The 12,445-nt window shown below is 50.7% G+C and overlaps 1 protein-coding gene across 3 annotated transcripts in view; it reads right to left on the reverse strand.

Moving 5' to 3' along the window:
• Window positions 1-5,413, reverse strand: part of LOC142585501 (plexin-B-like) — a 149,459-nt gene extending 144,046 nt beyond the window's left edge. For all 3 annotated transcript variants that reach the window (XM_075696296.1, XM_075696295.1, XM_075696294.1), the window contains exon 1: window positions 4,908-5,413. The gene's annotated coding sequence lies outside the window, so the exon portion shown is untranslated. The remainder of the gene's footprint in view (window positions 1-4,907) is intronic.
• Window positions 5,414-12,445: the final 7,032 nt, after the last annotated feature.

Consider the following 12,445-nt stretch of genomic DNA (forward strand, 5'->3'; position numbering starts at 1 on the left):
GTGCTTATACCGTACACGCAACGGCTCGTTGCTCAGGCGCTAGTTCAGCACCGCTGCGATGGCGAAAACGTTTTTTTGAAGGATTAACGTATTGCGTTAAAGCGTGGCGCAGTGGAACCTAAACAGCCGTGCAGTTGGCTTTGTGCAGTCGTTAGCGTTACGGGCCGCGCAAATCCGCCTAACGTTTATTCAACACATTCGACTAGACCTCTATTTTCACGCTAATGCGTACATTAGGCCTATGACAGGTTCCTGTGGCAACCACCGCCTGCAGTGGCTGTCTCGGGAACGAGGGCTACTCGATAGAAGGTACTGAGACTTCCAAGCTGCGAAACGATCAGACAGACAATTCATAATCGTTGGCTCACGGAGTTCAAGGTCCCTAAGCCGCTTTAGCAATTTCTACACGAGGAGGCTGACATGACATGACAGTAACGTTATTTGAGTCCTGAGAGACTGTGATCTTGGGGAGCTAAAACCGAAGGCTCCCGAAGATGAAGTCGGTGGCGCCGCCCACGATGGGACCGGGAGATGAAGTTCCGCCGCAATAGCGTGGGCCCTCTGGACAGCCTGGAGTTGAATGCGGTGATTGCTGCTCTTGAGAGATTCCTGCCATTGTTCTTTCGTTATGGGTGGAGAGGCGTTAAGGGCTGGGCACAGCCAGAGCATGTGTTCAAAAGAGCATGAGTCATGACCAACCACATTTGGGGCACGACTGTGAGTGGGCAGGATCTATCCTGTTAAGAGACCGAGGAGTGGGATACGAACGGGTTTGCAGAAGTGCTAGCCTGAGGCTTGTTCAATTTAGGGTGAGGGGGTGGAAATGTCCTCCTGCCCAGTCGATAATGGGAAGCAATTTCGCGGAAAGTACACAATGGATCTTTGTGGATGTTGGCCTCGTTACAAGCCTGGCTACCCGCTACAGCGTGGCACGTGAAATCGCGCGCTCTCCGGTGGGCCTGCTCGTTAGGATTACATCCAAGCGGGTTAATTGAGCTATCAGATGGGCTGGATACCACGAGATGTGGTATCCTCCTTCGCTGCTTTCCCTAGTCCTTTGAAGTGCTTTAATCAAAATACTGTTCGCCTGTTAAGATAAAGAGACCGGACGAGAAGTACAAATCTGTGCCGCAGCGCAAGCTGTCTCAAGAAAAAGAAAAGTGCCGGAGTAGCCGTCTAAATAAATTACGAACGTTAATGAAGCTGAACTATACTCGTCGGCAAACGAAGTGGGTTTATATGTAGTGGTGAAAAACTGCGATGGAAATCTCTCAATAACGTCGCCAAACAAATAACTCACACCGCGAATGAGGAAACAAGAAAAAAAAAATAACATTGATCCTACGCTACGCAAATCGTGAATAGTCAGCGTCAACAGGAACTCGGGAACTGGCGCGCACGAAAAAAAAAAAAAGACACTTGATTATAGGTACTAATCAGTAACTCGAGAATGAGCACGGCCGCAGGTAGAATTTTCGTGCACATGCTGCGAATAACAGTAAAACATAACATGAGAACACGATATCGTTGAAGAAATTATCTTCCCTTTAATGCCCGGTCCTTCTCTTGGATAACTAGTACATGCAGGTATCCGGAGAACAGATGCCCCGAAGCTAGTTTGACGAAGCAGAAGCGAGAGCTTTGCCTTCCTTTACGGTCCGTAAACGTTCCGAACTTAACGTCGGTTTCCCCCCTTTTTTTTTTCTTTAATAGCGGCCTGAATGCCCACGGGTATATTGCGAGACTCGACAGATCTTTCTTCCCGGCTTCTGTCAAGATGTTAAAATGTTCCGGGCCGGTGAATCCGACACCACGGCCGCGCCTCGTTTTTCCGGGTCTCTTGCGATACGTGAACATTTGCTAGCGGCCTCACCAAGGCGGATTACTACTAGTACTACTAATAATAATGATAATAGCTGCGATCTGCCCGTCTTTTCTTTGTCTTGTATTATATGTCGCGACACTTGCCTCGAAAATTAAATGCGAACTAGGCCAGGCAAACCGTCTTCATTGAACAAATAGAAGGCACTGAACCCTGTCAGATGTACGGAGGAGTCGTCCCGGGACGAGTCCCGTTGAAAAAAAAAAAAAAAAAAACTCATGTTGTACGCGCGTCGCTATTATGTTTATAATGCCACATTGAACGGGTCCGTTTGACGTCGCGTAAAAACAGCAGCGTATGCACCTCGCGGTGCCAGCATAATCTACGGCAATAACAAATCCAGGTTTGCATTATTGTATAACCGCTCATCTCTGTAATACATACAACCTTACACCTCTCTTTATACGACTTTTTTTCTAGCATTGCCAGAGCGTTCTAAAAAACTACCCGTATGATGGAATCTATAAAGGCGAGAACTTTTTTTCGGTACCAGCTGACACAAAGTTAGCCTGACGCGCTGCCCGTCTTGGGCACAACCTACCGGTGGCTTTGTTCGCGGTTACAAACTGACGCTACTTCTTTAGTATACGATAACACGATTACGGTATGTACCGAAAGAAGCCCTCCACGTTCGCAAAGCTCTGTACTCCAGCGCAATCTCTATAGGGTTTCGAGTACGGTATGTCCGAAGGAAGCCCTCGTTATACCAGTGCGCCCTCCGACATGTCCGATCAGGCAAGCGGAGTCTGTGCGGAAGTATCGAATAGCGTGCGAGAGAGCCCACGGTCGGTCTTTTTTCTTTTCTTTTTTTGCTCCTCGCATAGCATGTTCTTACACGTTCAGATTTGCTGCGGGCGCGTTTAGTAGCAGTCGTGGCTGTTGTGTTTATTTACTAGAATTTTTTATTATTATTATTTTTGCGTACTCAGTTTCTCTCGCATTGCCGCTGACGCGGCGCCGTTTTACCAACGTGCATCGATCGTAGGGCCGGTTCAAGAAAAGAAAAAAAGTACAGTGATTATGGGTGTCTGAAACAGTGTAACACTTGGGTAACGACTAGCGCAAATTAGGAGGAAAGCGAGAGAAAAAAAACATACGCCAATTTGCCCAGCTCTGCGCGCTTTCTTTTTCTTTACTGCAACGGCGCCATCTCTCTATGGTATTTTCGTACTGTACACGAAGGCGGAGGACGCGGCCACCATAAATCAACCCTCTAGCGACATATTCAAAAATGGTTTTTATCTTCCCGGATAATATGCATGTCAGTGTTAATATGTTTGCGCGTCGGGGTGTTCTCGCACGAGGACATAACGATAAGGTTTCGCCCTTGTTTCCGCTAGGATGTTTAAAAAGAGCGTTGCAAAATAACGAGGCAATAAACGCATTATCGAGATTCCTGCCTTTTGAAATGAAAAAATACAACGTACGCGAAGTGGCAGAGGGGGCAAACGCCGCTACAATCCGATGAAATGCGTAAATGAACTGTGCCGTGTTATTATTAACATATTCTATTTACGTTTTCTCCGGTAACGCTGGTTTCCATGGTTACGCGTTAATCAAGGAAACGAAACAGCAGGGATCTTTCGTTAATCTTCCTCATCTCAACATTGCAAAGGAGCGGCAGCGCGAAAACGCCCGCACGGATAACGTCGCGTGTAAACAACGCTAAGCCCCGCGGTTGTTGGTCGGGAAAAACCGAGCTTAATATTTTTCGTCTGCCGTCCAGCCCGAAGGCCGCCAGGAAATCCTCGACGCGAAACTTAAGGAAACGTGCAAGGACCCTACAAACCCTAAATGAGAAACAGCGCACGCCGTCGGTGACTGCGATGCAACAACACCACAGCGGGCTATTCTTTCTTTCAGTCGCTTTACTAATGAACCGTCTTTTCGAAAGATTAAACTTTTCCTGTCCTTGCCTTCCTATTACTAGAGATTAAAAGCGCGCTGGACTAGCGTTGTTCGTTTAGCTGTAGAAAACGATTTGTTCTCCGAGGCAAGCAGTAGTATACTTATTCGTTCCGATCGTCATTTGCTTCCTTCCCAAGCCGGCGTCAGTCAGTACCTTTTTTAACGAAACAAATAAATAAGACAAATGGCTCGCTTTTTAAGGCGACATTGAAAAGCGTTGTATTAAGAATGCGCAACTGCTTCGCCATTCCGTTTCACAAAGCTGTTTACTGTCCTTCAGCGCGTTTAACGTAATTTTCCAGCGTTCTTCACTGATGGTACTTCCGGCCGCCGGTGAAGACATTCTTTTGTGACGCGGTGTATATATATACATATATATCCAAAAGAAGCAATCCGGTGGCAAGTGAGATGCTCAGAATCAAATTCCTGGCTATGCATGTTATGAGCGCCCAGCTACCTTCCCGGCGTCGGAACGGTCATTCGAGGACGTACATTTGCATCTCGCGAGCGCCGCGGCGCTGAATCACGAAAACGCGACGACGTCATGAATTCCGCCGGGGAATACGCGGCCTCATTTGAATCTCAAAACGCTATGCGCTACCAGAGGCGCGCGGTGGGGTTACCCACAAGGCTGGACGAGTCTATGCCTGGATTTACGGTTCTTAGTAAACGTGCTACAATGACAGTTGAGCGCGGCAAGTTTCTATGCTCTTTATTTTTACTTTTGCAGGCAAAAGCGAGACCGTTTTTCTCCAGCTATGTCGGCCGCATAACGGTAGCGATTTTTTTTTTTTGCCCGAGTAATCCAGAAGTTTTGCGCAAGTGGAGGACTGCTGTCGCCGTAGAGCGCAGAAATGCGACGGACTGTTCACACAGCGCTTTCATAAATCGTGTTATTGTGCCGAACGCTTTTGAGAATCAGTTGAGTCGCAATCATAAAACTGCAGTTGACGAGAGTGTGGAGGTCTGTTATAGCGGCTTTGGGTGACGCGGCGGTGTTGCTCATAAAGCGCTGTAGCCAAGGTTCAGAAGCGAAGTCCGCCGTGTCCCATCGCCGCAACTTTGCTGCTCTCACCAGCGCGCGCTCGCGCGCGGGGCAAGTGAAGTTCGTACTCACCGACAGAGTTCAAATCCTGGGGCCGGCTCCGATCGTCAAAAAACGAGATCCCACGCGGCGGCGTCGGTCAGTCGCCGCACTACACCGAACACCGACGAACGCGATGTTCGTCACGCGACGCCCAGACGGAGGGGGTTCTCACCACAGTGCTGTTCGCTCTCAGAGACGAACTGCCGCAGCCTGGCGCGCACAAGAAGCAACACGTTCCAACAGCGAGCAGGGGAAAAAAAAAATCCCGATTGTGGAAAAAAAAGCAAAATATCCTCGACGAGCGAAGACCACAGAACACACACACGGGGGGCAGCAGTACTCGCCGAGAATCCAACAGGTTGGAAGGGAATCCGGGGATATTTTCTTTTCGGTCAAGCGAGTGTCTTCGTCGGGAAGCGGGGTACGACGACTTCGACTTGCAAGCGCAACACGACCGGCACAGGAGGAACGATTCGAATGCACGTCCGCACTCCGCGCGCGCCGCAGAGAAACTGGCAAGCGCGGACGCGACTCGTTGCCGGCTCACCGCATCTGCCGAGCGCGGGCCGAGCGGCGAGGAGGTGGTTTCCCTAGGTGCCTCCTCCCTAGATTCCCCAGTCGCGAGACGGGATTCCCCAGGGTACGACTCGTGGGTCTGCGGCGTCCCCAGGTGTTCCCTAGGATTGGTTCCGGTTGGGCGCGGGGCGTTGGGCGGGACGCTTCGAGGAGTTCTTTTCGTTCGTTTGCTCTCTTTCGTATTTTCGGTCCTTCGCTCATTCTCATTACTTTCGAAGAGGAAAGCGCTTTATGTGTGTCTACTTTGTTCTTCTCACGAAGAGGCCGTGAAGCTGAAGTGAAAGACGAAAGCTACGAACAAAGCGAGTTACACCGAGAGAGAGAGAGAGAGAGAAATAAAGGTACAAAAGAGCGAGAAAGCCCCTCCTCTTCATGGTTCAGGGTTGGCCGCCGTGTATTTTCGGTCTTGCCGGGGCATAATGGAAAATAAGGACCTTCGAAAAACTAGTTTGGAGGGAGAAATGATTTTGCGTGTTTGTGCAAATCGTGCGGAAAGCGGAGAAGGCGAAGTCGTCGGCTGGCGTCGGCTGCTTGACGGAATTTACTTTCTTTTATTCTTAATCTCCCTGTGTACGCGCTTGCATCTGAAGTAACGGTAGCGGCTCGTGGTAGTCCCGGAATATAAACAATTCTCTTTGTTTCTTTAATTGATTCTTCTTTTAGGCATGGTGAGAGACGACGCGTTGGCGTCTACAATCTCAGTTTTTCTTGCTTTGCGTTTATACTGCTCTGTAAACGACGGCTCCCTTGCAAAACCAATTTCAGATGCGCGTTTCAGAGACGACCAATTTCCAAACTAGTTATTCGCGGAAAGAGATTAAAAGGAAGGAATTTTGAATGTAAGTGTGCTCCACTGAATATAATGCTTCTGTGTTGCTTGCCTGTAGTTCGGTTCACTTTCAGCAACAACAACGACCAAAAAAGAACGTACTGTTATGTAACGTCGTTTTCTTTTTAAATGGCGTGCGCTGCTTTGGAAGGTTTGAAGGTTGACATTTCTTCAAGTTAATCCTAATCGATTGTTTTCTTTTTTTGCTGTGAGTTAACCTTACTCCACTTATCGTATTTACTACATCTGCTCCAATTCCAATGAGGGCGTGAATCACTCGTATTTACTCGGCTCTGCTTGTGGGTATAGGGAGCACCCGCTTTCGTAATTTCGGTGGGACCCTCATAATGTGCCTTATTCAAGAACTCGTATCTTGGCTTTCCCGCGTAGTTGGTGGATGCGCCAATATATGCCGACATGGCTTATCACTAAGGCGACCGCCAATTTTTAAATACACATAGCCGTTCACGGTCAAGCGCGCACAAACGAGGACAAAGTGAGGAGTGGACAACATACGCGCTTGTGTCGTCCCTCCCTACTTTGTCCTCGTTTGTGTGCGCTTGACTGTGATCTGCTATGCGTAACCAACTAGCCCAAATGTCGGTGCTCTTGAGTTAAATACACGTTGTTTTTACTGCATTTAAAACTATTTTGAGGGCTGAGAACACCCGCTACGTTCAGAGAAACGCATTTAATGGCAACCATCATTCACTGTTGCAATTTGTTGACCGCGAAGTTTTGATCATGCGGGGTCGCAGGAAAGCGAAGCTGCTGTTCTTTTTCTTCTTTCTTTTTTAATTGACTATTAAGTACTGGTTGGATGTTGCTTGTGGCGCTCCGTGAAACGTGAAGTGCGATAACGTGATCTTGTTTGATTTCACGTTCCAGCCACTGAAGTTTACCTGCACTTGTACGCACAGTCGTGAGGTCACGTACTCGTGGACGAACACGCCGTTGGTCGTTGAAGTCAAGCAGGAGAGCTCCATTACAACGTGAGCCTCTTAAATGTATAGTTCGCAGTTCGGCTGCGAAGTTAAGTGCATCACTTGTGTTGTGCTCGAGCCACAAAATGCTCGCTCTCGCCTCCGTCTTTCTAGCGCATTTTTTTTTTTTAATTGCTATGGTTCGTCCGGATCTTCGCGCTCGTGTCTTTCATCATCCACGCCACAGTGCGATGTGGGTCGGCGTTCGCTACATAGCTTGCCGCATACAGCGCCATAAGATTGCCTTCTAGGGCAGCTTTGTCTTCATTCGGGTACTGCGATGTGCTCACAGTCGTCGAGTAAAGCTTCAATGACGTTGAGAGCAAGTTGTATGCGCTGCAGGAAACTGTGAAAACAGTGGACGTCACGGTTCCGTAACCTTTCCGCGTCGGAACATCCTTGGTGCGGCTCGCTAACATCGACGAACTTAACCGAAGGGTGCAAGTTCGTCATTCGGACAGAATTTTTTCGAGCTTAAATTTCAGCTCGATATGTTGTAGTACGTACGTACCGAGTCACCATAGACGTATACGTCGCAGTGGACCATGCTATATAGCTACCAAGCAGCAATCACATCGCGAACCGTCCGCAGAATCTGAGAGAGAGAGAGAGAGAGAGAGAGAGAGAGAGAGAGAGAGAGAGAGAGAGAGAGAGAGAGAGAGAGAGAGAATTCACCGAAGTATAAAGGCAGGCAGGTTTACTAGGCTGGGCGCCGCGACGTATACCCTGCACTGGGGAAGGGGAGGAATACTACATAATAGACGAGGAGAAAGAGGGTAGAAAAGCTCGCAGTGGCGGACGCTCACACACGCCGAAGCGTTCATCGTTCATCAGTCAGACTTACGAGCGCTCGGTCACATGTGCGGTGGACTTTTAAGCCACGCGGCAGCAAGGCCTACATAGCGCCCAAGCCTGCATCGCTCGCACAGTTATGCAATGGCAACGCGTTCCAGTCGGAACTCGCGCCGATCCCAACCTCCCCCACCATCTCTTTAGCCGTGTCCGGCCTCGGGCACGGCGCGAACAGAACCGAGAGAGCGGAGGCCGCGGGCAGGGCGTTAATTCGACGCAAATCGCGCTTCCCGCCGCGCGTCCGTGTGGCTCGAGAAGTATATACGCGTGGGCGGCGGCGGCGGCGGGCGGATGACCGCGCCTTGGCTGCGCGCTCACACGCGCCGGAGCGCGCGCGCTGCTTAGTAAGAATAGTAGTCGCATAAACGCTACGGGCAACAGGGCGGCGGCGCACGGCTTTCTTTCCCTCCTCCCCGTGTGTACCACTACTACACTCGAAAAGTGGCCGTGCTCCGGCGGCGGCAGCAAACAGCCGGGGCCCCGTGCGCGGCCCGACTGCAATCCTGTTCGCTTCCGCGGGCCGTCGCCTCGCTGCAGTGCAAATCGTTTTCTGGCACCCACTGCATGCGCTGCGTCGAACGCGCGGGGGTGCGCGCGCGCGCGCGCGTGGAGTTTGAAAGGGTGCCGCCCGGGCTGGCTGGGCAGTCCTCTGGGTTTCGCGCTGTGCCGCGCAGTAACAGGATCCGAGTGCGCTGCAGCAATTCATTATTGCACTTGCGAAGCGCGCGGTCCGCGTCGCTGCGTTGCCTTCTTTCTCCTTGTCGTCCTGAGCGGTTCCTGGGGTGTTGCAGCTACTACTGCGGCCTTACATATTGGGCCCGACGGGCATTTGTGTATATATAGAGTGATTGTCGTTGGGAGCAGTGGTGTTTATGATGAAAAAACAAAGGAATGCGTGATACTTGTGTCTGTCTCTTTGGTGTTAGGACAGCTAAACAGCTTCGTACAAGGTAAGGAGACGTAGGAACGAGATGAAGATGGGGTGTCGTATCTAACCAGGAGTGAGCGCTTTTGTTCGCTGTACGTCAGATGGTTCGTTGCACTGTGGGGTCGCAATGAAAAACGTATATTCGAAACGACGGAAATGTCTCTGGGGAATGGGCCAGATAGCTTAGTAGAATCTGCTTGTATACACTGATATGATGTATATACTTCGAAGACTGGGACAGGAATGCTGCGTCTAACCACATGCAACAGACGTCAGAGCGAGGGTTGTAAACGTGCAGTGAGGCGCTAGGAAGTAGTGTGAATGATTAGAAGTGCAACAGAAACATGCCAACAGACTTCAGAGGTAAGTATTGCGGATATAGGGTATATACGCTTGCTGTGGTGCTGAAGCGATGCATGTGCCACGCCGACGATGTGTGTATGCCACAGCGAGGCATGTCAATATTTCGTTTTTCTACTGGTTGCGTTGGCCCTGCCAGAGCGCGCTGTCGTCCGGGGCTTTTCAGCGAGGCGTGACGTCACAAATTCGTCCATGGAGAGACAGGCCCTCTTCGCATGCATTACGAAGCGTTCTGTCTCTGTAGCGAACCGCAGTTCGGGACGTTTGGCTGTGTACATGCCAGCTGTCGCTATGTGCGAGTTCCTAGTGCGCACACTTCTCAGCCGCGCCGCTTCGCTGCCCTCTGTTTGTACGGACGGGAGTCGCTCGACTCGGAGCACGAACTTTCGCGGGCAGTTCGCCATGGGTCCGCCCATTGCAAGCTCTTCCATGTGTGTCTGTGAGAGAAAGAGTGTGTGTGAGTGAGTCTGTGTGCGTATGTGTGCATGCGTGCCCGTATGCGTGTTTACGATATATAAACCTGGGAGCGGCGGCCGTTACACAGCGCACCGTGTCAGGACCTGGCGGAGAAGGAAGAGGATGAGGAGGGTGAGGGAGGGATGAAGAAGAAGGAGGAAGAGATGCGACTGTTTAATCGGCCTCCCATTGCAAACGCACCGCCCGTCGTACCGCGCTCGCCGTCTCGGTGCAGCAACGTCCACATAGCGGACAGGGCACAGGCTCACCCGGATGCTCAAAGCAGACTCGACGACGCCCGCGGCGCTGCGGAACCGAACAGCGGAGCTCTCAGCTGCAGCATGTGACACGCTGGGCGCACGCAGATGGCGAAGTGCTCGCGCGTCCCTTGCCGTGCGAGTGCAGTGCGTCCGCGCGCCAGCTGCGAACCGCGTGCGCAATTCCTGCAAGAAATTACTGTGTAGGCAACTCCGGCGCCATATATATATAGTGTCCAGGGGAGCTGCAAGCACGGCGGTTCCGCCACCATTAGAATGACGGTTAGTGTAGACACGGATTTGCCTAAGCGTCGTCCTTATGGCCTAGGCAACGGATTTGTGACTTTGCAAGTTGATCACTTTCAACGAAATATCGCGCTCTAAACGCAACATTTCGCGTTGATTATGAACGTTCGCAAGTGTCTTATTGCCTTGCGCGTTTAGAAAAACAGGATTGCTTTGAAATTTGTGCTGACCGAAGCAGATAAAGCGTAGTAAATAAAGCCTGGAAAACGTCATCACCCACGAGCACGAAGGCTATAGACGAATCCACGTCCTAAGCATCATCCCCATAGCAGCTTAGCGATCGCAGCGCCAGAGTTCCCTCTAGTAGTTCTTGCAGGAAACACGTGTGGCGTATCCGCGAGACGGTCGTCGTCCCTACAGGCGTGCGCTCTCCGAATAAAAGCCCGAAGATGAGTCTGTATACGATATGCGAAGCGGCTCTCTCTATCCTTGTACGGCAAAAGCAGCGTCTATATATTCCTCGAGTGAGTGAGCTCCTCCGGCGTTTTGTTGCTGCTCGTGCAAGATACATACTTGCGAGAAGGCCATGGCCGCGCCACACACGCAGTGTATCTCGAGCTTGCTTCTGCACGCGTTCCCGCGGGCTTCCTGCTGGCTCGAGAGGGCCGGCAGGACCTTTGTGCAAACATCGTCGCGTTCTTTATGTGGTATACTCGACCTTCTGCGTTGTTACGCGGCCAATGAAACGCTCAGTATGGGTCAGCAAAGTCTGCTATTGAGTAGTACGTGTAAGTCTACATATAGTAACGCTCGCTGGGAGGGCTATATGAGCTGTTTGTTATTGTTGTTGTTGTTGTTGTTTTGGAAACATTGAAGTTGAACCATAGGCGATTCGACAAAGCTGGTTCAATTAGTTTATATTCTACTACATTTATTCGAGCAAATAGAACGCTGTCACGTGCATCGGGCATCCCGTTGGCGTTTGTATTCTTTATTAGCCTTATGAGCAGAGCAATGTCGACAGAAGACACAGAGGAGAGAAGCACCACGCGGAATGAGAGGGTGCGCGGTGCTGCATCATTTTCCAAACCTTTTTTTGTCCTTCGTGATTGGCTGGCGCAACGCCACGCCTATACGCTATATACCGCCGGTATCGGCCACTCGTTGTAATGAGTGATGAGAAAAGAATAGATGTGACAAAATCCTGATGCATGATGCGGCACTTCACCAAATGGAGCACAGCGCCACCAGTACTTGATTGAAGAAAGCACGTGATCTCATATATACGACGAGGAGTTGCTTCAGAAGCGCACCTTCGTACCAGCGTATTCGAGCAGGCGCACTCAACCGAATGCAGTGGAGGATTGGATCACGCGCAGTAACAAATCGAGTGGAGCGATGGCGCTACATATACACACTCTACTTTTTTTTCTTGAGTCGAGGTTGTTTGTGCTGTGTGGACAAACGTTGTAGAATATACGGGCAAAAAAAAGTCTTCGGAGGCGGATGACATTCCAAAGCGATTCCGTACTCGGAACGACGCAAGGCGACGTATAAACTGACGGTATAGATTACGAAACATCGTGACCGAATTCCAGAAGCTTCCGCCGCCGCTTGGTGAAAAATAAGGTGTGTCCGCGCATCCCGCGCCGACGGCGTCCCGTCATTCCGGCGAGGCGTATAAGAGAGCAAGAGAGAGAGAGAGAGAGATAGATGTCGTGCGTAACCCGGCAGAAACAGGCGTGCCTCTCCAACGCACGCGTCCGCGGACACAGACATACGCATTAGGTTCTAGACCAACATGGCGGACTAGTCCAGTCGCGCCCTGCTTGCTAACACACGCGCGCAGTGCCCAAGGAAACACAAAATCCAGAGTCGATTATGCGACGGGGACACGAAACAGCCGGAAAGGAGGAGACTCGTGCATATCTACGTTATTAGCCCGATGGCACCTTCGCGCTTATGGAAAAGGAGCCAAATGCCGCATGCAGCGAACACTGCGCACGTCGCAGATGTATATATATGCGGGGGATGAGAAAGGGAGGCCCGAATAGAAAGAAGATATAGAACGGGCTTTCACA

The sequence above is a fragment of the Dermacentor variabilis genome, chromosome 6 (assembly GCF_050947875.1).
Source record: "Dermacentor variabilis isolate Ectoservices chromosome 6, ASM5094787v1, whole genome shotgun sequence".
Taxonomy (NCBI): domain Eukaryota; kingdom Metazoa; phylum Arthropoda; class Arachnida; order Ixodida; family Ixodidae; genus Dermacentor; species Dermacentor variabilis.